Source organism: Convolutriloba macropyga, chromosome 12 (genome assembly GCF_964194025.1).
Source record: "Convolutriloba macropyga chromosome 12, txConMacr16.3, whole genome shotgun sequence".
NCBI classification, from domain to species: domain Eukaryota; kingdom Metazoa; phylum Xenacoelomorpha; order Acoela; family Convolutidae; genus Convolutriloba; species Convolutriloba macropyga.
The window spans coordinates 44059965-44085986 of record NC_134479.1 but is presented as its reverse complement, the minus strand read 5'-3'; the positions used below and the strand labels follow the sequence as shown (position 1 = coordinate 44085986).

Here is a 26022-nt window from a genome sequence, read left to right as displayed (position 1 = left end):
TAATTTGGTTTGGTTTTAAGTTATCCGATATAGGTGGGAGAGCAACCGCATGCTCCGCTGTTTTTTGTGTTCAGTAAGTTTTTGCGTTTGATAATTTTTTGGTAGAGGTTTTTGAGTTGTTTGATTAGAAAACCCATCACGCTTAGAAAATTTTTTTCAAGATTTTGCTTCATTTTAAGCTTCTTCTGTGAGTTATCGGTGTTTACAATTTTGTAAAACTTTGACTGATCATATTTTTTTTTCAAATTCTTACTTGCTGTATGAAAAATTTGCTTGGATTTTGCTTTATGTAATGAAAGACAAAAATGCGTTGGTTTTTACGATGAGTGAGGGTTGTTGAGAACTTTAATTTTTTTGAAACCTGCCCAGATAATAATCATAAACTTAAACCAGGGCTAGTTGAAACTCTGATATATGACAAAGCTAACTACACCAGAAGTTTTTAAAGCGCAATTGCATCTAAATACTCTTTGTAACATACCAAGCATTTCTGATTCCATGGGAATTGATTAATCAATAAAAATTTCTCATTCAAAGTTGAATTATCAAATTCAAAAATTTTTGTGTTCAATCAACAGAATGCAACAATTCTTCAAAAATTTACTCAGTTGCACTGTTTAATCAACTTTGTTCGCAACGCAAATCAAACTTCACAAAAATGTGCTCGCATGGAAATAAGCAAATTTCTAAGCATAGCAGAAATTGTCACGACATTTTGACCTCTTTCGGCAATCTCTGTTCTTTCTGCAGCGCTGTCGAATGCAGTTGTTCCTATCAATGTTACAAATCTGCGACGGTGGGCAATCTTTGTCAGCATAGCAGAATTTTCCCGCATATTGGGATGTTTTAGTGGGGTCATCTTCTGACTTTGAAACTACGACCATCAGAATGCAAACCAGCATCAACATCGGGAGGAATGAGTATGTCAACTTCTAGGATATAAACAAACATTACAACCAATTTGAACAATTGAACAATTTGAACAATCAGAGTCTGAATAAGAGTCTGATTCAAAGTCTGTATGTCACCTGAATCAGAGTCTGAATCAGTACTGATAATTTCTGAATTGTACTCTGATTCAGTACTGAATTTGCTTTTGAGTTAGGTACGGGAAAGCCTTTTCTCAACAACCAGGCATCTCAAAATAGCCGTTAGTTATTCTTGCATGCAAAACTCAAAACCTTTTTCGACATACCAACTTCAATTTTTTGCACCAAAGGGACTAAAAAATTAGTTTCGCCTTTTCCTAACTGAAAATGTATTTCATATTGCAATTAGCTTGTTTTTGTATAGTTTCGCTGTACAAATTCATTCGCTAAGTTAGCTAAGTTAGCATTTGCCTAGTTTTTCCAAAGTTAACACTCCCAAGTCGAGGAGTCCGCTCAAATTCCGCTAAAAAAATGCAAGAGATAACCGGAATGAGCGGAATTTGACCGGAATGAGCGGAATCGATAAAAAATAATGCAAGAAATGAGCGGAATTTGAGCGGAATAAACAATGCAAGGAATGAGCGGAATTTGAGCGGAAAAAAATGCAAGAAATGAGAGGAATAGCTTGTCTAGAAAAAAGTTAGTTTTTCATACGGAAATTTGCGATTATTTCGAATAAAATTTTAGAATACAATATAATTTGAATAGAATAAAATACAGTCATTTATCATTATTCTTTAATCATTTATAGTCATTTAGTGATTTATTATCCTTTGTTTTGTTTGGAGATAGAGTTTATGCTTGGTTTTTTACCTAAAGCTCTACTCAAAATCTCCTATAGTTGTTTGTCTGTAACTCCGCCGTAGCCGGTCCCCAGCCCGGTTGAGAGAAGGAGGAGGGGAACACACCCAAAACATACTGGAAAATCTCAAAAAGTTGTTCGTTAGTTCAACTGTAGATTTTTTCCGACAGTATTTAACCTATTTCAGCTCTCGAAACGTCCTCTGATCAGACAAAAGTGCGCTCGAAACGTCCCTGCTCAGAGTAAAGTGCGTTCGAAACGTCCTCTGATCAGACTAAAGTGCGTTCGAAACGTTCTCTGATCAGACTAAAAAATCCGCTCATTCCGACCTTTCCTCTCATTTATTGCTTTTTTTCCGCTCAAATTCCGCTCAAAAATCCGCTCATTCCGACCATTCCTCTCATTTCTTGCATTTTTTTCCGCTCAAATTCCGCTCATTTCTTGCATTTTTTATTCCGCTCAATTTCCGCTCATTTCTTGCATTTTTTATTCCGCTCAAATTCCGCTCATTTCTTGCATTTTTTATTCCGCTTAAATTCCGCTCATTTCTTGCATTTTTTTCCGCTCAAATTCCGCTCATTTCTTGCATTTTTTATTCCGCTCAAATTCCGCTCATTCCGGTCAAAAAAATGTAAGGGCTTTGAGCGGATTTTGCTAAACTGTCCGATCAAATTCCGCTCATTTCTTGCATTTTTTTTCCGCTCATTCCTCGGCCCGGGTTTGCGTTGCTTAATTTATTGGGAAATTTTGAAGTATGAAACAATCTATGATTAGAATTAATTAATTTATTGAACGAATAATGATGACTTCATCAGAAAAATAGTTTCAAGAACTCAGAACTTTACTTAAAATTACAAATTATGCAACTGGCTCTTTGAAAAAATGCTGAATTTGTACTCCAAAACTTACCATAGTTTTGAAATGATGAACGAGCTACCTCAATTACTCAGAGGAAGAAGAAACTATGCTTGAAAGTCCTAAAACTTGGGTTTAAATCTATCAAAATGGCGCCAATTATTCCTGACTTTAGTGTACAAAGTATGACTGAATCTGCTGCGAATTCTTACATGAGTCAGATTACGTGCTAGATAAAATCAATTCCGTAGTTCTCTGGGGAAACTTTTCCTCATAAAAATCTCGGATCTTCTCCGTTTGAGCCCTCCTCCCCCCCCCCCCCCCCTGCGCGCCCCCAGCTTTGTGGGTATTATTTGCACCCTCTAGACGTAGGTGCCATATTTTTACATACTGGTTTGCTTTGCCTTGCCAGATAATGTGCTGTGCCCCGGGGGGATATACTAGTCCGGACTTTGCCCTCATAAGGTTCCAGCGCTGAACCATGGAAATCCGTAATGTAATTTTACTCTGATAATTACTCTGAACATGTCACTTTTTTCTATGTATAGACTGTAAAATGAAAACTTCGTTGAGTCATTCTCTGGATTTTAGCTGAGCATAAAAAATTCAGTTCGGATTTTATTCTGGTCCTAGGAATCGATGCACGGGGGGGGGGGGGGCACAAACGGAAAAGATCCAAAATCTCTTCTGATTTTTGAATTCGGGTGAAGCAATAATGTGTGAATTTTCTAGTTCATACAGCAGTAAGACCAATTCGCGCGGCTCATGTGTCAGGTTTTGTTGCAGCTGCTTTTAGATTGGTTTTTGTTCTCGTGAAAGACTTCTCATGATTTACGAATATCCCAGATTTGTAGCATTATTGCAAACTTTGGTGTCCCTTCAACACCAACAAATTAACACTCATAAAGTCATCAGAAAGAATGAGTTTCTGCCCCGACTTGTGAATTGGCAGAATAAAGTTGACCTGATCATAACATGTCCAGTTTAAAATTAAATAACTGAAAATTAACACAAACTGACTCAGTGCTGAGTTGCTGAGTTATTGATCGGATATATTCTGCCCCCACCACCCAAGTGTTTTTTTCGCCCCCTCCCCCAAGGTACAAATTATGCGTTGCTATATAGCACGTTACAATGTAAAAAATAGCACGTGAGCCTGGGGGAGGGTTTAGAACATAAGCCCACTAAGCTGGGGGGGGGGGGGGGCAAAATAGAGTAAACCCAGTTGATATATAGGCGAATGTATAGTATAGGAACACTCTCGAAATTGCTGAAAATTGCTGCATCTTCTAAAGCTTCGATGAACCATAATTGTAAAATGATTATGGTCCGATGTGCTTTGAAAAATAAATGCAAGAGAGAAAGTAGAATTATCAGAGACGTTTCATACTTCCAGCAAAAAAGTAGTCATTATCGACGTGCTTTGTCATAAAACGCAGCAAATTTCGCTTTTGCATCAAATTTCGCTGAAATATTGAAAAAAATTCAAATACTCAAAAATTATGGTGACAAATGAAGTAAATTGTGTTAAAACACCTATGAAACTATGAAACTATAAAAAAAACTATGAAACTAGCAGAACATTTACTGATTTTTAATAGGAAGTGAATTGAAAACATTCATTCCTTCGTTTTTCGTAAAGAATAATTGTTTCTAGCAATTTTCTCATTATTTTCTTCACAATGAATTTAATTGTTATAGATGCGACAAAATATTTTTGGAAAAGTGTTTCAATTTTGAGTAAATTAACCGTTTTTAGACTAAATGATCAGAAAAAATGACACTTTTTTCAGAACTCCTAATGAAATTTAGTGCTGCTTCATTGAAACTTTTTTTGGCAGCAGCATCGAACCGTTGTGAACCAAGAGTGCCTTTTAGGTTGCAAATAGGTTGTTTAAAATTAATAGATTTCTTTTATATTTATTCTTTACGTTTTTTTTCTATTTCAAACAAAAAACGTTTTGATTTTAAAGGAACCAATTTTATTGACAATCAGTTATTTTCAATTTTAACTTCGTTTCTGTATTAATTTTTGTTGTAAAATTTGCTCAACAATTATATGGTACAGCGCTATGGATAGATTTATACGAGATAGATACATGAAAGAGCTAAGTTTGTCTCTTCACAGTGTTATAGTTATATATGGTGTAGTCGGCAGCTATGCCATTCCCTACCATATCCACAGAGACTATCAGGCCTGATTCAGAAAAAATCAGAGAAGGTCCCAGGCCTAATTCAGAGTCTGATCATTTCAAATACAGAGTCTTCATGATGTCCACCTTAACTTTGCTCAGTGAACTTTGCTCTTGGTTAACCCAAGACTTGGATTCTGAGCTGCCCAGAAAAATCCAAGTCTTGGCTTCTCTGTGTCCAGAGAGGTCCCAAGTATTGGCTCCGCTACCCAAGTCTGGAGATCTCTCTGCCAAGACTTGCCCTCTGGAAAATCTCTGAATCAGGCCTGATGGGCTCGGGGGGTTCGGTACGGGTTCCATTTGATTTTATATTTGTACAATTGTTTGACCGCACTGAGAAGTTGAAGTCTTTAAAGACATAAATCTGATTCCACTCAGCCAAACATAGACATTGAATTAAAGTCTATTTTTACTTCTCTCGTCAATCGTAAGAGGAGTTTTTTGCTACTTGAGGAGTGTTTCAGCTATGATTATATCTGTTCCCAATGAACTTGGGAACTCAAGAAAAGCATGACATTTGCTGATGATTAGAACTACCGCCAAAAACCTGAGGCTTACTCTTTCCCGAAAACATCTGACAAGAAGTCGCAACCAAATAAGAGCAACCGAAAGTCTAGAATATATGTTCCATTACCTAAATTGGAGACCTACCTCTGTGATTAAGAAACATAGTCTACCTTCTGAAACTGAATTTTTTTTAACAAAGAGGGTGACACCCCCCCAAGACAAAGAAACCGGGCCGAGGTCTACCTGACCACCAGTTACACAACAACAACAACAACAACAACAACAACAACAACAACAACAACAACAACAACAACAACAACAACAACAACAACAACAACAACAACAACAACAACAACAACAACAACAACAACAACAACAACAACAACAACAACAACAACAACAACAACAACAACAACAACAACAACAACAACAACAACAACAACAACAACAACAACAACAACAACAACAACAACAACAACAACAACAACAACAACAACAACAACAACAACAACAACAACAACAACAACAACAACAACAACAACAACAACAACAACAACAACAACAACAACAACAACAACAACAACAACAACAACAACAACAACAACAACAACAACAACAACAACAACAACAACAACAACAACAACAACAACAACAACAACAACAACAACAACAACAACAGCAACAACAAACCTGACCACTCCAAGTGTCAGAGTGACAGAGGAAGAAGCAGTTGCATCAAGAAACCCCACCCCCAAGACAAAGGAACCGTGCCAATTCTACCTGACCACCAGTTACACAACAACAACAACAACAACAACAACAACAACAAACCTGACCACTCCAGGTGTCAGGTCGACAGAGGAAGATGCAGCTGCATCAAGAAACCCCCCAAGACAAAGAAACCGTACCATGGTCTACCTGACCACCAGTTATACAACAACAACAACAAACCTGACCACTCCAAGTGTCAGAGCGACAGAGGAAGAAGCAGCTGCATCAAGAAACTCCTCCAAGACAAAGAAACCGTGCCAAGGTCTACCTTACCACCAGTTACAGAACAACAACAACAAGAAACCTGACCACTTCAATTGTCAGAGCGACAGAGGAAGAAGCAGCTGCATCAAGAAACCCCCCAAGACAAAGAAACCGTGCCAAGGTCTACCAGACCACCAGTTACACAACAATAACAACAACAAACCTGACCGCTCCAAGTGTCAGAGCGACAGAGGAAGAAGCAGCTGCATCAAGAAAAGCCCCACAAGACAGAGAAACCGTGCAAGGTCTACCTGACCACCAGTTACACAACAACAACAAGCCTGACCACTCCAAGTGTCAGAGCGACAGAGGAAGAAGCAGCTGCATAAAGAAAAGCCCCCCAAGACATTTTTTTTGTCTCAGACGTCACCAAAGACGAGGAGTTTTTTTCAAGGGTTCCAGACGTCACGCGATCAAGAACCCTTGAATTTTTTTGGTTGCAGAAGTCACCAAGAGATGATTGCCCGAGGTTCCAGACGTCACCTAAGAAGTCCCTTCCCCGGTTAGACGTATACAAAAAACTTGATTTTTTTTGCGACAAAAAGCTCCAAAACATGAAAATTGTCCCCCAATGAGCTTTTGTCGATGGTTTATGAAACGAATAGCCATGAGAAACCACATGTCAGCATTGAGCAACACAAAACACACAGATTGTACGAAAAAAATATATAGCGTTTTTTTGCATCAGTAAAACTTAAAAACATTTTTCTGAATTTGTCGCAAAAAATCTACATGACAGTAAAATTACTAGTTTAATAGAGCACTTCAGTTGGATCTTAAATTGAATTTTTTTAGTTGAGTTGTTTATGTAAAATTTTTGCTAAGAGAATGAAAAAGTTGCAAAAGTGCTTTTTTGGGGGTCAAAAATCAAAAAACGTTATTCCAGCATTTTAAAGAAAATTTTTAATAAATCCAAGAAAACCTATTGATTGACCCCCCTCGGTTTGCTATAATACAGGTTTTGAAATTAGCTAATGGATTTCGCATTTTAGCAAAGAGGCAACTAGAATCCGGCAAAATTGCATCTTTGACTTTAAAAATTCAAAAAACGTTTTCTTGACGTTTTGATATAAACAATTAGTAGATCCAATAAAACCTATTAATTGGGTACCCTCAGTTTGTTATAATACAAGTTTTAAAGTTAGTTTAAGGTGTTTGCGTTTTAACAAAGAGGCAACTAGATTTTGGCAAAATTGCATCTTTGAATTTAAAAACTCAAAAAACGTTTTCTCGACAGTATGATAAAAACAATTAGTAGATCCAAGAAAATCTATTGATTGGACCCCCTCACTTTGATATAATACAAGTTTTAAATTAGTTTATGGATTTTGCATTTCAACAAAGAGGCAACCAGAATTTGTCAAGATTGCATCTTTAAATTTAAAAATTCAAAAAACGTTTTCTTGACGATATGACATAAACAATTAGTAGATCTCGGAAAGCCCGTTGATTGGGCCCCCTCAGTTTGCTATAACCCAAGTTTAAAAGTTAGTTAATGGACTTTGCATTTTAACAAATAGGCAACTAGAATTTGGCAAAATTACATCTTTGACTTTAAAAATTTAAAAACGTTTTATTGACGTTTTGATAGATATAATTACTAAATCCAAGAAAACTCGTTCTTTGAGCCCCCTCAGTTTGCCATAATACAAGCTTTAAAGTTAGTTTATCAATTCTGCATTTTAGTAAAGAAGCAGCTTGAATTTAGCAAAATTGCTTCTTCATTTTTCTTCATTTTTTTTCAAAACAATCCGGTAAAAAAATTTGATCATTTTTGCAAAACTGCAAAGAAGCAACAGAAAAGTTGCTTCTCTGACAGTCAATCGAGTTTTGAAAAAGACCTATTGAATCAGCCTTCTCAGTTCGTTACAAAAAAACTGAGAAAATATATTTAATCATTCTGAAAAACCGTGAAGAGCTTGGAGAAAAGTTCCAAAAAGGCTTTTTAAAAAAAAAATCAAAGAAATTTGTGTTTTCTTTTACCTTAAGTGCATACTACTAGACGCGAGCCTAGTTAATGGGGTAGTATGTATTCTTAAGAAAACCAGACAATCACATGTTTTTTGTTTTCAGTTTGTGTATACTACTAGCCGCTTGCCTATTTAATGGGGTAGTATGCACTGAAAACAACTTCTCAAGAAAAACGAAAAAAAAGAGAAAAAAAGGAGAAAAAAGAGAAAAAACTCTTTTCTTTAGCTCAAAAGAAAGAAAATCAAAAGCTCGAATTAATTCCCATCTTAGGTTTGCTCACTCAAATAATTCCTTTGAGTTGGAAAACTCGAACGTCTCTTCCTTTCTGTCCGCGGTCTCAGAAGTTGCCAAAAGAAGTCCCTTTGCCCCTTTCTGGTCTCAGTAGTCACCAGATAGAAGAAGAGAACATTTTTGGTGTCAGTAGTTACCATAGTAGATGATCTTCAAAACTTAGTGTGTGTCAGCAGTTACAACAGCGGAAGGAATTTTCAAAGTAAATATTTGAAAAGTTTTGTGAAGAAAACAAGAAGCAAGCAGTTCAACTTAAGAGGAAAGAATTTCAAACAAACTTCAGTACAAATCCCGTTGTCTTGTCTGCTTGTCTGTAGCTCACGTTGCCTATTCGCACCGCAATTTAAAAAAAAAACTTCTAAATTTTTTCAAGACAGGGTCTAAGCAGTAGCGATCTCTAAGCATTTTTATTCCTTTTTTTAAAAAAAAGTGTTAGTCCTTGTAAAAGTTTGTAACAAAAACCATTCAAAAGCCATACACTTGTTCTACTAATAAGAAAATTTTGATTTCCCCAAGTTTTAGCAGTTATTTGGTTGTGCTTATTGTAATATCGAAACAAGCGCGCGCAAACGTTTTGTTATTTTTTGAGAGAACACTAGCTAGAATTAGCAAAAAAAACACTAGGATTCTATTTTTCAGAAAAGTTGCGACGTAATTTTCAACAACAAAAAACCTGGGGCTGATAATCCTAACGGCGCCATAAACATTGTTTTTCAACTTTGAAATTTGCGTTGCTCCGGTTTCGAAGCCGTTTTTACCTGTTAGTAGGGAAAAGAGCCACAAGAGCCAGATGACAAAGAAGAACAGTCAAAGTTGTCAGTACGCGTTGAACAAATTCAAATTTGCAGGGCTGATTTTGAAAAGCAAGCTGGACCTCTTATAAACTGCTATTGATCAGCGAAAGAGTTTCAAATCACTCACCTTGCCCATCAATAAACCAAAAGCAAATGTGGACGAGCTGAAAACAACACGTGATGCCGTGTTAAAAGAAAGTCCGAACTCCAGCAGCACTTCTTCTGTCATGGAACGATATTCAAACCTTCTGTCACGTCTAGAGAAATTTTAACACGAAATTGACAGTTTAGAAGACGATGGACTACTCAGTCAATCTTTAATTAGGATGCGCGATGATGTCAGTGTAACAACTCATCCGACTGCCAGGTGTCCAACCTTACGAAGATGCTCACCATCAATGAACGATATTCCTGATGCAAGCAAACCAGAACTATTATCATTCTCCCACAAAACACAACCTCTCCCACAGAGACTCGAGTAACCGTCCTTCTTTTTGTCTGAATGCCACAGGATCAAACCAATGTTGTCAAAATTTTTAAATGGCAACAACGAGAATCCCCTTACTATTGGAAGGAGTACAGCAAGTTTATTCAGACCAAATAACATTGATAACACAGTTGAATCCCAAACAGAAGTAAAACACTCGGATAAAAATTTTGCGAAACCTGAGACGACCGTCGCAAAAACTCCCGACCGTCTTGCTCTCAGTGATACAAGGTTATCTGCTGTTGATAATTTTACACTCAACCAGCAGCAGCTTAAAGCATACAATGATTCAATCCAGTCGCTTAGTTTTGTAAGCACGCAAAAAAATTTCAAAACCATTTCCCTCAGCAGAACCTTAATAATCAATTTCAAACAAAAAACATGCTATCTGAATTTTCTCGAGATATCGCCGAGGAACGTTTTCAGACGCAAACGTTTGAGCCAAAGAGCAAGAGTTGTTGCAAACACCAAGGAACACATAATCCCCGCTTGATGAATCCCAGTTCTCTCAAATATTACTGTCTAGAAAACGCACAGAATCTAGATTTGATCTGCAACAGACAAAACAACCAATAGAACTGAGTATCACAATGATAAACGTTAATCAGTTCTCTGAATATTCCTGCCAAAACGCAAACAATTTTCAAACGTCTAACATAACTTTCAACCCATTCGGTGTTCTACAAACCGCCTGTTCAAAAACGATAACCGAAAGTGTTCCCGTTGCTCCTTCAATCTCAGCGTTTCCCCACAAGCACTGCCTTCAGTAGAGCAAAATTTCGGGTCACAATTACCACATTCACATCAATTTTTCCGCGAATTACATCCAATATCAAATGAAAGGTTCAAACACCATTCATTTCAAAATCAATTTTTTACCGTGGACCTCAAACACAGCTCCATATTGGTAGAATCCAACAAGTAAACAATGAATAAAATTACCACCTCTTATAAATGAAAAATTTAATGGCAACCCATTGAAGTACCACGAATAGATAAATAAATTTGTGCCTCGTACATAACAACACCAGTATTACTGACACACATCGTATCACCTACTTGCAAAATGCAGTTACTGGCAAAGCAAAAGATGTAATCCAAGCATGTTCGTGTGATGCTTTTTATTATAGCACAACTTTAAACGAACCGAACCAATGTCATATTTTGGTGATCCTACAATAGTGGTGAACGCCCTCCTAAATCAATTGGAAAACTTGAAATCAACTAATGACTATAACAAGCAAAATTTTGTAGCCTTTGTTTCGTTCTTGAAACGTTTAGTGCAGGCTTTGCAATACCTGGGATACACAGCGGACCTACAGAGCTCAACACTTATGAAGAAAGCTAAAGAAAAAGTCCCACATAACATCCTCCTTAAATGGACAGAGCACACCGTTGCATCAATCGAAACACCAGCTACTTCAGTTGAATTTCGAAATGGTTAGAAGTTCTGGCACATGTGTGCGACAAGATACACCGCGAAAACTTCCATCAAAATATCCTTCGTAGAAACAATTTTATTAATTCTGAGAACTTAAATAACAGCGATAATTACGCAAGAAATTTAGGTACCCAAAGTTCAGGCTTTCCAGTACAGCCGACTAACCGAAATCAGTCAACAACAATAAGCAGCAGCGGTACTGTGAAACCAGCTAGCGCTCCGTCATTTCCACCCCTAAACAATGCAAATCAACCAAAGCGTTCTTGCGAAAAATGTCGCGGAGACCATATACTAGCCGCCTGTCCCTATTACCAAAAATGCAGCCCGAGCCAGCGATTTGACATTGTAAGCCAAAGCAATCGTTGCTCGAACTGTTTGAGCAATAAACACAAGAAGCAAAACTGCCCATCAACAAAATGCTGCCAGACATGCAGCGGATACCACTACACAGCACTTCATGACCCTGCTAAAATTATGAAGCGTCTGCCAGAAATTCCCTTGGTATAAATGTTACCAAGCAAGTCAGCCAAGTCCAACTGAGTTCAAATGTTACGCAGCCAGTCAAACAGCTATGTGAACCCGGAAGAAACAGCATTGCAAGCGTCTCATCCAAATTACAAAGGAGCCGCTACGGACAGTCTTTTGCAAACAAAAATCAGAATCAAATTCAGCGCGCTAATTTGATTAATGCCAACCAAAATTTTAGCGTGAATAATCTACAGTCTACACTAAAAGAATGGTTCGAACAACTTCAACTCATCCCAGTACCTTTTCTAAACGGCGAGAAAGCTTTCGATACGTACGCTCTGATCGATCCAGGACGCCAATTCTTTGATCTTCCATGCGAAGATCAAGAAGCCACTACGCTTCAGTATCTTAAGACAGAGCATGATATGCCGCTTTCAAAAATTTCTGAACAAGTGACAGTTGCACCCTACAAAAATTTGGATCAAAAGTTTCAAATTACAACAACTTATAGCACTCCTTGTTTAATGTAGCACCAGCTAATACATTTGAACTCAACCAGTTTTGCGATGCATTCAAAGAATTGCGTCACATTCACTTCCCAGAAGTAGCTGAAAGCAAAATCGGTGCTGTTTTGGGAATAAACACCTTTGCTTTCACACATCCAGTTGAAGTCATACCGGCAACTACAAACCAGCCATTCGGCGTAAAGACGAGGCTTGGATGGATAGTATGAAAAAGTACAAAAGCAACCCAAACAGCGATCTCAACAGCAGAAACAGTACGTGTACCACGTATCACGACAAACTTCCGACGATCAGCCACTCGATGAGTTGCTTGAGCAATTTTGGAAAATTGAAGCCGAAGGAACTCAACCCGAGAGTGAATCTACAAATCCCGTTGACAAGGAAGCCCTTGACATGTTGAACAAAACAACCAGCTACAATGGTGAGAGGTACGAAATTGGAATACCTTGAAAAAAATCATTGAGAATTGAAAATATTTATTTCGCAGCTCTTAGCCAGCTCGAAAGTCTTCAGAAGCGACTCAGTAATAAAATCCAATTGAAAGAGTTGTATGAGCAAACTCTCACAACAGATCTTCAAAATTTTTATGTCAAACCAGTTGATATGCAGCAGCCAGAACCTGAGAAAATTTGGTATTTTCCTCATCACCCGGTGGTTATTCCAAACAAGCCCGGAAAATTTCGCAGAGTAGCAAGTGCTGCGGCAAAGTTTAGAGGCCAATCTTTGAACTCCAATCTGATCACAGTTCCAGATCTGCTGAACAACTTGGTAGGAAATCTTCTGAGATTTCATGAAAACCCCGTTGCCATTCTCTCTGATATCGAAGGCATGTTCATGCAGATAGCATTAAGGTATGAGGACCAATCTGCACTACGCTTTCTCTGGCCCAATGAAGAGATGGTTAACCAGCTCACCATATTGAATTTTGGAGCAACCTGCTCCCAATTTTGTGCAATTTATGTGCTGAACCGTTGCGCAGAAGATAATGCAATTGAATTTCCAAAAGCAGTTAACGCAATAAAAGACCACTTTTATATGGACGACTATATCCATTCTTTGCCCTCTATAGAAGAAACAATTGAAACCATTAACCAGACTAAAAATAGCCTTCATAAGGGTTGCTTTCGCCTGACAAAATTTGTGTCAAACAAACATGCAGCCCTAAGGTTCATTGAGTAAGAAGATCAAGATGAACTAAAAGAGATCAATAGAGTTCTCGGTCAGAAATGGAATAGCAGAACTGACTGTTTTCTAGTGAAGACATTAGGAAAATTTCTCCGAAATGCAAGTGAGTATACACAAAGAAAAATTTTCAGCTTAGTATCAACCATTTTCGATCCCCTAGGATTTTTGTCTCCGCTCACAATTAGAATCAAAATGCTTTTACAACAGCTCTGGAAGCTAGGCCAGAAGTGGGATGAACCTCTTCCCGCAGAACTACATTCCAACCTACAAAAAAGTGCTCGATAGTTACTTTGCAATGCCTGAAATCGAAATCCCCAGATGGTTGGACACCTCAACGAATCAGGAAAATAATCATCAGCTCCTTGTCTTTGTTGACGTCTTAACTGTTGCATTGGCAGCAGTTGCTTACATTCGCACCCAAAAACAGGACAAAATCTTTCAAACATTTCTTTGCTTGGAAAAAAGCGTCGAGACCATTACAGTCAAAGCCATAACTGTCAAGCATTTGTCGAAACTGTTGCGCAAAACGAGTTTAGTTCGTCGGAGTAATTAAGACAGCTTCAGGCAAGACTGTAGCAACTGCGGACCGCAGACTCATTTCTTAAGGATACGCAGAACAAAACATTTTGGATTATTTAATGTTGCATGGATAATGTAATGAAGAAAACTTCGTACCAAAAACAATCCCAAAGCGTCAATGTTAAAAAAAAAACAAATACAAAAATTGAAAAAATTTTTAGAACTTTTGCATTTGTTCGTTTTGGTACACAAATGGACTTGATTTGCCACAACAATTTTGTTCGTCTGCATTCAGGCTTAGAAAAACCGAAAATAGTGAGATTCATTCAGAAAACTTTTTGACTCGTACAAAAATTTTGGAACACAAATATTGCTTTTTTAAAACAAATTTTTTCCTACGATCATTTCAAAATGTGGGTTGCACCTCTAACATTTAATTGTACGACTCATGGGTTTGATGATTTTATCAGAGCGATATTTCTTCGCAATCGGCTCAAATTTAAGTCAGGAATGAAACTTTTCTGCTTCAATATGACGGTTGATTTATCAAATCCGCTTGGTTTTGGCAACTTCGTACCAAAAACAATCCCAAAGCGTCAATGTTAAAAAAACAAATACAAAAATTGAAAAAATTTTTAAATTTTTTGCATTTGTTCGTTTTAGTACTCAAATGGACTTGACTTGCCACAACAATTTTGTTCATCTGCATTCAGGCTTAGAAAAACGGAAAATAGTGAGATTCATTCAGAAAACTTTTTGACTCGTAGAAGATTTTAGAACACAAATATTGCTGTTTTTATTTATTTTTTTTCATATCAGCATTTTGATTTTGCTGAAAAAAGAACAAAAATTTGTTTTAAAATTGTATATGTTTTATAATATATTTTTACGCTCATAAATTATCCGCAGCTTTCAGCGTTCTTTGTCAATTTTCGGCAATCGGCAATCTTTGGAAACTTTTGGCAAATGCTGGCAAGCTTTTGACTAAATATGTACACTATTTAACAAAAAAGATTAAAATTCAACATTCTTTTTGTCTTATAGGAAAGATAGCGAAAGATATCAACGGACTTGGATAGAGTCTTGATGTTTAGAGGTCGTATAAGACATAAATTACAAAACACATTGTTTCAACATAGTGGAAACTAAGTGCGGCTTGTTTTTTTTTTCCTTTCCAAATCACTGAATTATTAATTTTTGATAAACTCCTAAACCACTTAGAGTTTTTATAGTTAATTGCTTTATATAGAAGTTTCTTACAAAAACATCTCTTATATTATAGATTGAGCTGCAATCTTTAAATTTTTTCCAATTTTTTCAAAAGCTGTTTAATGCGGCCCACCTTTTTCAGACAGCACAATGTTTCCTGCAGCCTGCACTGGTCTCAAAATCATTTGGGAGGAACAACTATGCGCTACCATGTCTTACGTTTTGATTCACGCGAGTATTTTTTGACAGAATCTGTAATATTTTGGAGATTCGAAAAAATCGGTTTGCAGCTCTAATTTTTTTGCGACAGTTAGCAAACGAATACATTTGCGGCACAACTGTCCGCTTATGAATACATTTGAACGTAGCTTAACACAATTTGTGGTGGTTTTTAGAGGCACACAATTTAGAAGAGGTTGCCATTTTTTTTGATTTGTTTTTATCTTTGAGAGTTTGGTGGTCTTTATTCAGACCTTATTTGTTGTACGACTCAGGAAATTGATAATTTGTACTACACTACTGAGCAGTTTTCAGCTGATCTGACCGGTTTTATTTGAAATTCAACCAGTTACGCCTGAAGCAATTGATCGATTTACCAAATCATCTCCGTAAAGAGTTATTCAGAGGCAAATTTAAACAAAAAATTATTATTATAAGCATTATGTCGTGGTTATGTTCGTTTTCTTGCAATGAGAGTTCTCTTTGTATGCAAATGGTGTTAACAAGATTCTGGTTAGGCTTTTGAAAATCTTTTAGCAACAGTTTTCGAAAAATTAAACGGCATTTTTTGCGACTTCTTGAAGTTCTTGTTGATCATATTTTTTGTCTTGTTTCTGGATTATTGTTTTTTCGTATGTTCCTTTCTAGTTTTCGCAATTTTTGAATTTTTTATCAATTGCACCGACACTTATTTTTTCTCACTTCACTGCGCTACTTTGAAGACTTTTCTTTGCCCCAAAACATCTCTTTTACTATAGATTACGCATCAAATGATAAATTTTTCCAGTTTTCTTCAAAAGCTGTTTAATGTGGCCCACATATTTCAGACAACATAAAGTTTCCTGCAGCCTCCGTTGGTCTCAAATTTGTTTTGGAGGATCAAATATGCACTACCATGTCTTACGTTTGGATTCCCGAGAGTCTTTTTTAAAAGAATTTGTAATTTTTTTCCGGGAAGCATTTCGAGAACCGAAAAAATCGTGTTGCACCTCTGATATTTTTGCGACAGTTAACAAACGAATATAATCAATTGCACTCTGAACCTGACATACAAACAATGCTTTGATTTTAGCTGGGGCACAACTGCCTGTCTTATGAATACGCCAAAACGTTGCGTAACACACTTTGTGATTGCTTCTAGAGACACACAAATTAGAAAAGGTTGCCATTTTCTTAGATTTGTTTTTATCTTTGAGAATTTGGTGGTCTTTATTCAGACCTTATTTGTTGTACGACTCAGGAAATTGACAATTTTTACTACACTACTAAGCAATTTTTAATTGTTATGATTGCATTAGTCGAATCTGAACCATTTTTGCTTGGAGCATTAATGGATTAATCAAATCATCTCCGTAAAGAGTTATTCAGAAGAAAATTGAAACAAAAATTTACTATTTTAAGCATTATGTCGTGGTTATGTTCGTTTTCTTGATATGAGAGTTCTCTTTGTTTGCAAATTATGTTAATTAGGTTTAAGTTAGGCTTCTGAAGTTGTCTTAGGTAACAGATTTAGAATGATGCAACAGTTTTTTTTGTTACTTCTTGAAGTTCTTGTTAATCTTGTTTTTTTGTCTTGTTTCTTGTCTTTTCGTATGTTCCTTTCCAGTTCTCTCCGTTATTGATTTTTTAAATGAGTTTCTGAGACATTCATTTTTTCCCATCTAACTGCGCTACTTTGAAGACTTTTGCGCAACCCAAAACTTCTCTTTTAGTATAAATTACTCAGCAAATGATGAATTTTTCCTGTTTTCTTCAAAAGCTGTTTAATGTGGCCCACCCGATTTCAGCCAAAATAACGTTTCCTACAGCCTTCATTGGCCTGGAATACTTTTGAGGGAATATGCTTTGCCATGTCTTACGTTTTGATTCTCCGGTGTTTGTTTATACGAATCGTTTTTTTAAACAAATTTTTTCCTACGATCATTTCAAAATGTGGGTTGCACCTCTAACATTTAATTGTACGACTCATAGGTTTGATGATTTTATCAGAGCGATATTTCTTCGCAATCCGCTCAAATTTAAGTCAGGAATGAAACTTTTCTGCTTCAATATGACGGTTGATTTATCAAATCCGCTTGGTTAAATCTTTTTTGAGATGCCGGTTTGAACAAAAATTTTTTCTAAGCGCTATAACATACATATGTTAGTTTCGTGTGCTGAGCGTTATCAATATCTGCAAATTGTGTTATTTGGGCTCAAGTTGGCTTAATGAAGCTGCTTGAACCAATGGTTTTTGATATATCGTGACCTTCTGATTTGATGAATAGCTTTCTGTTTTCACGCCACGCTTTTTTAAACACACATACCATTCTGGAGAGGTTTGAACTTGTCCCACACCACGGTATAGGTTTTGGCTTAATTTGAGCTTCATAAAACTTGAATTGCGTAGAGAAACAAGTTCGAGCTGCCGTTTTTTGCCATGTCTTATGTTTTGTTGAAAAATTGTTTTCCTTTAAATCGCAAAAATCGGGGTACTCTTCAGTCGTTTAATGATTTCTTTTGAACCTCTCCACAGAAATTGACAAACATAGTCACGTTTTGCTGCCCTCAAACTATTCCTGACATCCATTTTTAATTAATGTCTTAAGTTTCCTTCGTTCAAAAGCTTATGGGTTGCAATTTTAAGAAAGTTTCAATTTTCAAGCCTTGTTTGGTAGATATGCTGGTTTTCGTTTCCATATTATCACCTGCAAATTTTGTTAATTAGGCTTTGGCGGGGTCCATGAAGCTATTCTAACCCTGACCTCTATGGCGATGGGGGAAATTTTCTCCTATATCGCGGTAAAGGTTTTCGGTGTTCGAAAACTGACGATTGGTCTAGAATTGAGTCCAGAATCAAGTCTGAGGCGCCGCTTTGAGCCCGTTTGGTTAATTTGACGAGAAACTGTGTTCCCCCAAAAGCCCAAAAATCGGGATACGCATCATGTGCTTGATGATATCTCCTAAACTACTGTACCAATTTTGACGAGCATAATCTTCTTTATCTGCCATTGAACTTTTCTTGCCTCCAGGTTTTAGGTGGTGTCTCGAATGGGCCTGGTCAAAAAGTTATTAGGGTCCAAACTTGAGATAAAACCGAATTTTTAGCTGATTGCTTGTGACGAGAATATTCGTTCACCAAAACAGTTGAGTTGGACAAAAACAATAGTTTTTCAGAATCCACATAATATGGGGATCAAAGCCATATAGTTTCACTACCTACATTTCCTGGAGTGAAAGGGTGAATTTTGACTCTGGAGGTGAGGTACCTGGGATGATTTGTCATTTGGTACAGTGCACTGTTTTTGAAAATTCTCGTCGTAGAGTGAATCGATTTGTAATTTGTTTGAAGATTTCGTAAGGTCATTAAATGACCTTTCTCACAGTGTATATAACGTATAGTGTTTTCTGGGGTTTAGATGGTGAATTTTCACTCTGCAGATGAGGTACCTGGGATGATTTGTCATTTGACACATTACAGTTTTTGGAATTTCTCGTCGTAGAGTGAACCGATTTGCGATTTGTTTGAAGATTCTGTTAGGTAATTAAATGATCTTTCTCACAGTGTATATAACGTATAGTGTTTTCTGGGGTTTAGATGGTGAATTTTCACTTGGCATGTGAGGTACCTGGGATGATTTGTCATTTGGTACAGTACATTGTTTTTGAAATTTCTCGTCGTAGATTAAACCAATTTACGATTTGTTTCAAGATTCTGTTAGGTCATTAAGTGACCTTTCTCACAGTGTATATTACGTATAGTGTTTTGTGTAATTTCACTGAACTATTGACCGGTACAGGTACCCCAATTTGGACCCTTCCAGCCAGGAAACATGATGTGCAGACCTGTTCACTGTGAATGTCACTCTACTTATTTCATTAACCTCCCAAACAAAACTAGCAAATGAGCTTACATCCTCCCGCAAAGAGCGGACTTTCTTAGACTTCATATACATATATATATATATATATATATATATATTCATACTAATATACTAGTAATTCCTGTCCCTGAGGAGGACTCTGATCCCAGGTGCATATGGCCCGTTGTTGACGCCGGTTGGTCGGCTACCCCCCCCCCCCCCCTTTGCACCTCGACACCCCCTTTAGGAACACACTGTGCTGTGCACAGGCTGCTGCGAGTCGTTTTGTTGTCGTTTGTGGGTGTAGAAGAGGTAAATACAAACGCTAATTTCAGTTTGATAATGTCACAAGAGCTCCCTGTTATTTGCTCCAAATCTGTTTCAAGTTTTAAAGTCCCCAAAAATGTTCTAGCAATGCTCAGGTCAGTTATAATTCATCATCATGTCACTGTCTATACTGTTTCTGGTCGGATGTCATCGAGTATATAGCCCAGGGGCAACCCTAGATTTCCTCGATGACATTGTGCCATCATTCTAGATTATAACGTACTTATTCTATAATAACGTGCTTATAAAATAACGTACTTATAATATAACGTGCTAATTAACAACACTAATCCAGTATAGGTAGAATTTATGATGTAAGGAATTTTTGTCACGGCTTGTCTAGGAAAAAAGTTCGTATTTCAATCGGAAATATCAACTTATTCGCTTATTCTATTTTCAAAAATATAGAAATTTTATCGGATCAAGGAGTTGTTCAAATCAGACCAAACTCGGTATGGAGTATCCCAAGTGCATCTGAAGTCTAAAATAGAAAAAAAATTTTGCTATAGCTTGCCTAGGAAAAAAGTTCGTACTTCAATCGGAAATATTGACTTATTCGCTTATTCTATTTTCAAAAATATAGAAATTTTGTTGGTTCAAAGAGTTGTTCAAATCAGACCAAACTCGGTATGGAGTATCTCACGGTTATCTAGAGTCTAAAAAGGAAAGAATTTTTGCTATAGCTTGCCTAGAAAAAAGTTCGTATTTCAATCGGAAATATTGACTTATTCGCTTATTCTATTTTCAAAAATATAGAATTTTTTATCGGATCAAGGAGTTGTTCAAAGTGAACCAAAATGATATCACAAACTACCAGCACTATTTAGGTTCGAATTCAAAAAGAACGGTCCGCCTAACTTTCCTAGTAAAAAAGTTCGTATTTCATACGGAAATTTGTGATTAATTCAAATAATTAATTTTGAAATATAGTACTTTTGATCGGGGCGAGGAGTTGTCCAAATCTTACTAAACTCGGTATGGAGTATCCCATGTGTATCTAGAGTATAAAACAAAGAGTTTTTGTCATAGCTTGTCTAGAAGAAAAGTTCGTATTTCAATCGGAAATATCGACTTATTCGCTGATTCTATTTTCAAAAATATAGAAGTTTTATCGGATCAAAAATGTTGTTTAAATCAGACCAAACTGGGTATGGAGTACCCATGTTTATATAGAGTCTAAACTAAAGCAAACAGAATTTTTGTCATAGCTTTTCTAGAAAAGAAGTAAGTTTTTCATACGGGAATTTGCGAATTTCGCGATTAGAGAGTTTTAAAAATAGGTCTCTTTCATCGGGTCAAGGAGTTATCCAAATCAAACCAAACTCACTATGGAGTATCTGCTTTTTGCTTAGATTGTAAAGCAAAAAGAATTTTTGCTATAGCTTCCCTAGGAAAAAAGTTAGCTTTTCATACGAAATTTGCAATTATTTCGAAAAAATTGCGATAATAAATTTTGAAAATAGGTCTTTTTCATGGGTCAAGGACTTGTCCAAATCGCAGCAAACTCGGAATGGAGTATCCCATGTGCACCTAGATTGTAAAACAAAAAGAATTTTTGCTATAGCTTGCCTAGGAAAAAATTTAGTATTTCATACGGAAATTTGCGATTATTTCGAATAGTTAATTTTAAATAATTTTGAATAATAGCTCTTTTTGATTACGTCAAGGAGTTGTTCAAAGTGAACCAAAATAATATCCCAGACTACCAGTACTATTTAGGTTGTAATGCAAAAGAACGGTCCGCCTAACAATCCTAGAAAAAAGTTCGTTTTTCAACCAGAAAAATCGACTCATTCTCTTATTCTATTTTAAAAATAATAGAAATTTTTATTGGATCAAGGAGTTGTTCAAAGTGAACCAAATTGATATCTCAGACTACCAGTACTATCTAGGTTGTAGTGCGAAAAGACAGTCCGCTTAACTTTCTTACAAAAAAAGTTCGTATTTCATACGGAATTTTGCGATTAATTCAAATAATTAATTTTGAAATATAGTATTTTTTTATCGGGGCAAGGAGTTGTCCAAATCTAACCAAACTCGGTATGGAATATCCCATTTGTATCTAGAGTCTAAAACAAAAAAAATTTTTCTCATAGCTTGCCTAGGAAAAAAGTTCGTATTTCAATAGAAATTATCGAAATATTCGCTTATTCTGTTTTCAAAACTATAGAAATTTTATCGGATCAAGGAGTTGTTCAAAGTGAACCAATTTAATATCCCAGTCTACCAGTACTATTTAGATTGTAATGCAAAAAGAATGGACCGCCTAACGTTCGTAGAAAAAAAGTTCGTATTTCATACGGAAATTTAGTTTTATTTCGGAATAATTTTGATTAAGTATATTTAAAAATAGGTCTTTTTCATCGGGTCAAGTAGTTGTCCAAATCTAACCAAACTCGGTATGGAGTATCCCATGTGTATCTAGAGTCTAAAACAAAAAGAATTATTTCTATAGCTTGCCTAGGAAAAAAGTTAATTTTTTGATACGGAATTTTGCGATTAATTCATATAATTAATTATATTTTTAAAAATAGGTGTTTTTGATAAGGTCATAAAGTTGTCCAAATCAAACCAAACATGGCATGCAGTATTCCCAGTCCTTGTAGAGCCTAGAACAAAAGATATTTCGACTATAGCTTGCTCCTGGAAGAATTTATGTTTTCATACGGAAATTTGCGATTAATTCAAATAATCAATTTTGAAATAAAGTATTTTTGATTGGGTCAAGGAGTTGTCCAAATCTAACCAAAAGCGGTATGGAGTATTCCCTTTATATAGAGAGTCTAAAACAAAAAGAAATTTTGCTATAGCTTGCCTAGGAGAAAAGTTAGTATTTCATACGGAAATTTGCGATTATTTCGAATAGTTAATTTTAAATAATTTTGAATAATAGGTCTTTTTGATTAGGTCAAGGAATTGTTCAAAGTGAACCAAATTGATATCTCAGACTACCAGTACTATTTAGGTTGTAATGCAAAAGGAACAATCCGCTTAACTTTCTTAGAAAAAAAGTTCGTATTTCAATCTCTTATTCTTTTTTAAAAATAATAGAAATTTTATCGGATCAAGGAGCTGTTCAAAGTGAACCAAATTGATATCTCAGACTACCAATACCATTTAGGTTGTAATGCAAAAAGAATGGTCCACCTGAAACTCCTGGAAAAAAGTTCGTATTTCATACGGAAATTTCCTATTCTTTCCGAATAATTTTGAATAAATATTTTTAAAAATAGGTCTTTTTCATCAAAAAAGGAGTTTTCAAATTAAATCAAAATTAGTTTGGAGTATCCCCTTTTCATGCAGAGTCTAAAATGTCAAAAATTTTTGCTATAGCTTGCCTCGGAAAAATTGAATTATTCGCTTATTCTATTTTCAAATATATATAAATTTTATTGGATCAAGGAAATGTTCAAAGTGAAGCAAATTAATATCCCAGACTACCAGTTCTACTTAGATTGTAGTGCAAAGAGAATGGTCCGCATAACTTTCCTAGAAAAGGAGTTCGTACTTCAATATGAAATATCGACTTATTCGCTTATTCTATTTTAAAAATTATAGAAATTTTATCGGATCAGGGAGTTGTTCAAAGTGACCCAAAGTAATATCCCAGACTACCAATACCATTTAGGTTGTAATGCCAAAAAAATGGTCCGCCTAACCTTCCTAGAAAGAATTTCGTATTTCAATCGGAAATATCGACTCATTCGCTTATTCTATTTTCAAAAGTATAGAAATTTTATCGGATCAAGGAGTTGTTCAAAGTGAGCCAAAATGATATCCCAAACTACCCGTAATATTTAGGTTGTAATTCAAAAAGAACGGTCGACGTAACTTTCCTAGTAAAAAAGCTCGTATTTCATACGGAAATTGGCGATTAATTCAATTAATTAATTTTGAAATATAGCATTTCAAAATTAATTATAGGTCTCTTTCATCGGGTCAAGGAGTTGTCCAAATCAAACCAAACTCGCTATGGAATATCCCCTGTGTGCGTAGATTGTAAAACAAAAAGAACTTTCGCTATAGCTTCCCTAGGAAAAAAGTTATCTTTTCATACGGAAATTTGCAATCATTTCGAATAAATTGCGATAATAAATTTTGAAAATAGGTCCTTTGCATGTGGTCAAGGACTTGACCAAATTGCACCAAAATTGGCATTGAGTATCCCAAGTGTACCTAAAGCGTGAAACAAAAAGATTTTTTGCTATAGCTTGCCTAGGAAAAAAAAAGATTTTCATACGGGAATTTGCGAATTTTGCGATTATAGAATTTTAAAAATAGGTCTTTTTCATCGGGTCAAGGAGTTGTCCAAATCAAACCAACCTCACTTTGGAGTATCCTCTGTGTGCGTAGATTGTAAATGTAAAACAAAAATCCCAGAGTACCAGTGCTATTTAGGTTGTAATGCAAAAAGAACGGTCCGCCTAACTTTCCTAGTAAAAAAGTTTGTATTTCATACGGAAATTGGCGATTAATTCAAATAATTAATTTTGAAATATAGCATTTCAAAATTAATTATAGGTCTCTTTCATCGGGTCAAGGAGTTGTCCAAATCAAACCAAACTCGCTATGGAGTATCCCCTGTGTGCGTAGATTGTAAAACAAAACGATTTTTTGCTATAGCTTGCCTAGGAAAAAAATAAGATTTTCATACGGGAATTTGCGAATTTTGCGATTATAGAAATTTAAAAATAGGTCTTTTTCATCGGGTCAAGGAGTTGTCCAAATCAAACCAAACTCACTATGGAGTATCCTCTGTGTGCGCAGATTGTAAATGTAAAACAAAAAACCCAGACTACCAATACCATTTAGGTTGTAATGCAAAAAAATGGTCCGCCTAACTTTCCTAGAAAGAATTTCGTATTTCAATCGGAAATATCGACTCATTCGCTTATTCTATTTTCAAAAATATAGAAATTTTATCGGATCAAGGAGTTGTTCAAAGTGAGCCAAAATGATATCCCAAACTACCCGTAATATTTAGGTTGTAATTCAAAAAGAACGGTCGACGTAACTTTCCTAGTAAAAGTTCGTATTTCATACGGAAATTGGCGATTAATTCAAATAATTAATTTTGAAATATAGCATTTCAAAATTAATTATAGGTCTCTTTCATCGGGTCAAGGAGTTGTCCAAATCAAACCAAACTCGCTATGGAGTATCCCCTGTGTGCGTAGATTGTAAAACAAAAAGAATTTTTGCTATAGCTTGCCTTGGAAAAAAGTTAGCTTTCATACGGAAATTTGCAATTATTTCGAATAAATTGCAATAATAAATTTTGAAAATAGGTCTTTTTCATGGGGTCAAGGACTAGTCCAAATCGCACCAAACTCGGCATGGAGTATCCCATGTGTACCTAGGGTGTAAAACAAAAAGAAATTTTGCTATAGCTTGCCTAGGAAAAAAGTTAGATTTTCATACGGGAATTTTCGAATTTCGCTACAAGAGAATTTTGAAAATAGGTCTTTTTCATGGGGCCATGGACTTGCCCAAATCGAACCAAACTCGGCATGGAGTATCCCATGTGTATCAAGAATCTAAAACAAAAAGATTTTGTCATATTTTGCCTGAGAAAAAAGTTCGTATTTCAATCGGAGATATCGACTTATTCGCTTATTCTAATTTCAAAAATATAGAAATTTTATCGGATCAAGGAGTCGTCCAAATCTAACCAAACTCGTTATGGAGTATCCCATATGTATCTAGAGTCTAAAACAAAAAGAATTTTTGACATAGCTGTTCTAGAAAAGAAGTTAGTTTTTCATACGGGAATTTGCGAATTTCGCGATTAGAGAATTTTAAAAATAGGTCACTTTCATCGGGTCAAGGAGTTTTCCAAATCAAACCAAACTCGCTATGGAGTATCCCCAGTGTGCGTAGATTGTAAAACAAAAAGAATTTTTGCCATAGCTTCCCTAGGAAAAAAGTTATCTTTTCATACGGAAATTTGCAATCATTTCGAATAAATTGCGATAATAAATTTTGAAAATAGGTCCTTTGCATGTGGTCAAGGACTTGTCCAAATCGCACCAAACTTGGCATGGAGTATCCCAATTGTACCTAAAGCGTGAAACAAAAAGATTTTTTGCTATAGCTTGCCTAGGAAAAAAATAAGATTTTCATACGGGAATTTGCGAATTTTGCGATTAGAGAATTTTAAAAATAGGTCTTTTTCATCGGGTCAAGGAGTTGTCCAAATCAAACCAAACTCACTATGGAGTATCCTCTGTGTGCGTAGATTGTAAATGTAAAACAAAAATCCCAGAGTACCAGTGCTATTTAGGTTGTAATGCAAAAAGAACGGTCCGCCTAACTTTCCTAGTAAAAAAGTTTGTATTTCATACGGAAATTGGCGATTAATTCAAATAATTAATTTTGAAATATAGCATTTCAAAATTAATTATAGGTCTCTTTCATCGGGTCAA

General features: G+C 35.9%; 1 long non-coding RNA gene across 1 annotated transcript; it reads right to left on the bottom strand.

The window, feature by feature from the left end:
• Positions 1 to 523: 523 nt before the first annotated feature.
• LOC142350796 (uncharacterized) lies at positions 524 to 2774 on the bottom strand. Its single transcript, XR_012760914.1, has 2 exons — positions 2641 to 2774; positions 524 to 932 (listed from the first exon to the last, which is right to left on the bottom strand). It is a non-coding gene; the product is annotated as an uncharacterized LOC142350796 (long non-coding RNA).
• Positions 2775 to 26022: the final 23248 nt, after the last annotated feature.